The following is a 3962-nucleotide window of genomic DNA, read 5'->3' on the forward strand; positions in this document are numbered from 1 at the left end:
AAATAACACAAGGGAGGTGTTAGGGAGGGGAGACTTTTAAGGGAAATTAGGGAAAATATATGAAATAGGGAATTAAGGGAATGAATCATGACATATACACCATCACACAATTATAATTTGCAAGGGTTTTATGGGAGGTAGGGTTTAGGGTTATATTATTGATTTTTAGGAATAGGGGTAGGGTTTTAGGGCTTTTGGTATTTTTGGTAGGGAGATTAGGTAGAAATGATATGGGAGGTGGTGAAGGGATGTGGGGAAAAAGTGGGGGTGAAAAGGATGACCTTGAAAACAGCAAAACAAACCCTAGCTTTACTAGCACTTTGACATTCTTAAGCAAATACACATGGACTCCTCATTTGAAAATAATGGCTTTTAAATACATTCTCATGCTCTTTCAAGCTTTAGCAAACAATACATTTTGATGATTGGAGGCCTACCTGGAACCTTGAAGAAATTTGGGGTCGTTTTGCAGTTTACATGCAATTTTCTGTGGATGAATCCCCAACATGTAGCACGCGGGTCTGGACGGGTCGCGCGCGCCCAACGCGTCGCGCCAGTGCTTTTTTCCAACTGCGATGACTCCCTTGACACGTCGCGCCTACCCAACACGTCACGTGCAGGTCTGAACGGGTCGCACGCGGGCTCTGTCTGCAATTTCGCCCAATTTCTCTTCAAATCACCTTTCACTCTTTCTTTGAGGCAAATGATGACCAAATGGAGGGAGAGAGGGGCTTTATAAGCTTGATTTAAATTAATTTCCCCTCAAACCCTCTTTCTAATTTTTATAACATGACACTTTTTCAAAATTTAAATGCTGCTGACTTTATGGTTTCCTTTTGTCCTGAAATTGGTTGAACTGATGCTTTTTCTTGAAAATTTTTGCAGGGATAGCTTCTGAGGAATCTTAGCAAAGGGGACCAGGGCTACATTCTGACTTTCGAAGAATTTTGAATTTTTACAACTTTTTACAAAAATGAGAAAATGACCTTGTCTTTAAAAACAGGGTTTTTAAATCCAAGGTAAAAATTAGTTGTACAAGATGAAATCTTTTGAAGAAATACTTTGATAGTCATCCCTCAAGCCTGCTGGGCATTTATTGACTTTTAAAGACATGACCTCAAAGACAAATTGGACCTAAACCCTAGACCTAGGACTTTTGACCTCAAGACAAGACAAGTAACCTTGAAAGAGTTTATTGACTAAAACAACTTGATCCAGCAGTGCCAAGAGGGGAATAAAGACACCAGCTCCTCCATCAGGGTTATGGCATGCCTAATGGAATGCAATGAGATGACACTGATGAGACACCTACTTATGGAAATGCAAAGAGCTTTGATCGCTGATGGAGGGCTACTAGACCGACTCTAACACCTTGCACGCACCATGATTGTTCTATTCATCCTTTATGACACACCATTTTCTTGTTGTGTTCTGGAACTATCCTCTCTCTACGAATTCCATGCTTTGAACAATAATGATCAAACTACCTATTGCAGTATTCACCTCCATTATCTGATCTGAGACATTACAACTTCTTTCATGTCTCATTCTCAACCAAAGCTTTCCATTTCTTAAAAGTATAAAAAAGAACATATTTATTTCGAATACAATAAAGCCAAGTTTTCCTAGTTGCATCATCATTAAAAGTAACATAATAGCGAGAGCCACCAAGAGATGATAACTAAGCCAGTCCCCATACATTTGTATGCACAATCTCTAACTTTTCACTCTTCTCTTCTTTCCAAAATATGAGAATTCTAACTCTCTTCTTCTTTCCATAAACACAATTCTTACAAAAATCCAAATCAACATGCTTCAAACATGGCAACAAATTTCTTGAGTGAGAATTTGCATCCCCTTCTCATTCGTGTGCCCAAGTCTATGATGCCACAGTGCCATATCTTCCCCTGTGGAGGTGAGCATTAGTAGAATTACAAATACCATTACATAAATACAATGTGCCAACATTTTCTCCCTTTTCTATTATTGGGGCTCCTTTGGTGACATTCAAGGTTTTTTCTTATATGAATCTATCCAAAATATCCTTGAACATAGTTAGGCATCTTGTGGGGTCTTTGATGTATCTTATGAACACAAGACTTGACATGTGATGTAGCTTAGTCAAGCTATGGCAAGGCCTACCAAGTTGTATTGGAATGCAATAAAGCATGTGTTATGGTACCTCATTGGCACTACTGAGTATAGATTCTGGTATAGGAGGACAAAGCGAGTGGAGCTTTAAGGCTTCACCAATGCAAATTGGGCAAGGAATCAATCATATAGGAAAAGTACTTCAGGTGCTATCATCAATGTTGAGTCCACAACTATTTCCTGGTACAACATGAAGCAGAGTTTTGTGGCATTCAACTTAGTAGAGGTTGAATACATGGCTACAAGTAAAGTAGCATGTGAGGCCATATGGATGAGGAAAATACTTGTGGGTATTTTTGGTCAGGAGATGGATTTGACAGTGATTTATTTTGATAATCAAAGTTGCATTAAGCTCTCCCAGAATCTGGTATTTCATGACAGGTCCAAGCACATTAATATTTGGTATCATCGTTTGTGGGACTCTGTGCAGAGGAGAATTATGTTGCTATAGTACATTCCAACTTAGGAGAAAGATGATGGCATCTTGACAAAGGAATCGTCAACAAGTAAATTCGAATTCCACGGGTGCAAGATAAGGGTGGTGAAAAATCCGTTTCTTGCTAAGAGGGAGTGTTTAAAAATTTAGGAAGGAAGGCTTAATTTGAATTTAGCCTTAGTCAAATTGAGTAAATCAAATTTCCACATCAGCATGACAACTTGGAGGTAGTTAACTAGTGTGACATGGCTCTTTTCACTCGGTTGTCTCAGTAAATTCATGCATGTGTTGATTGCTAAAGTTTGACAATCTAGTTTAGTTATTTTCAGTTGTATTCAGTTTACTAACCTCTAACTATTGATAGATTCAATTGAAGGTTAGTTGTGCAATGGGACGATAGTCTAACTCATAGATATGTCAGTTAATTGATCAATAAGCCCAAAATATCTAATGCATGCATGGAATTCAAATTTCTCAACTGGAGTGGAAGAGACAAGGCCAGTGTAACAAGATTTGTATACATGTTTGAGTGTATAATTGTTGCATGCAGTCAGAAGATCAATCTTTTAGGATATAATTTCCTCTGAAATTGCACAAGGAAATAAGAGGCTAGATGAACAGATAACTGACTAAGTGTTGGCCAAAGTTTCCCATTCAGTAGTGATAACAATTATTCTTTTACAAGTTGTGCTCAAAGCTAGAAAAAGCAATTGTAATAGTTTCTCTATTAACTGATTAATGAAAAGAGGCTTGAGGGGTTTTTCCCAGTTGGATTCCCTTAGAAATCACTGTGTACTTGTGGTTTTTCTTGTTTGATGTCGATGCATGTTGTTCTAAATTGTGATTTCTATTTCGTGGATGTGTAGAGTAGAATTGTGTCTCTTGTTTTTCAGTTTGAAATCTTGAACAATTGCAATTTCTATCAAATTTCTACAACATGTGTTCTAGTATGATGACAATATCTTTTCCTTGGATTAAATGACTAGTGACCTTGTGATCAAGCTACCATTAAGAATAGGAGTGAGTCAATTATCATTTTTAGTGTATCACTTGTCAACCCAACACTGTGTGAAATGGACGAATTTCCCCATCTCAACTATTGTAGAAAGTATGTCATCAAGATAAGACCAAGGTATTGTAATTCTAGTTATCCTTGAGAAAGGGTTGGAGCTACAAAATTGGGAAAAAAAAATGTGGTCATAAGTCTATTTTTTTAGTTGTATGTTAGACTGAACAACCATTGAACAAATTAAACGGAGTTGACAATAGAGAGTGAAAATCGAGAATAATACAAGGTTGTTGGTGAGAGGACACTGGTGTTTGGCATGAGGATGGAGCCCATCGTATACCCCCACACCCGTCTCTGCCCCCCGTC

Source organism: Pinus tabuliformis, chromosome 4_2 (genome assembly GCF_031772625.1).
Source record: "Pinus tabuliformis cultivar Carrire ecotype Pingquan chromosome 4_2, CPIR1, whole genome shotgun sequence".
NCBI classification, from domain to species: domain Eukaryota; kingdom Viridiplantae; phylum Streptophyta; class Pinopsida; order Pinales; family Pinaceae; genus Pinus; species Pinus tabuliformis.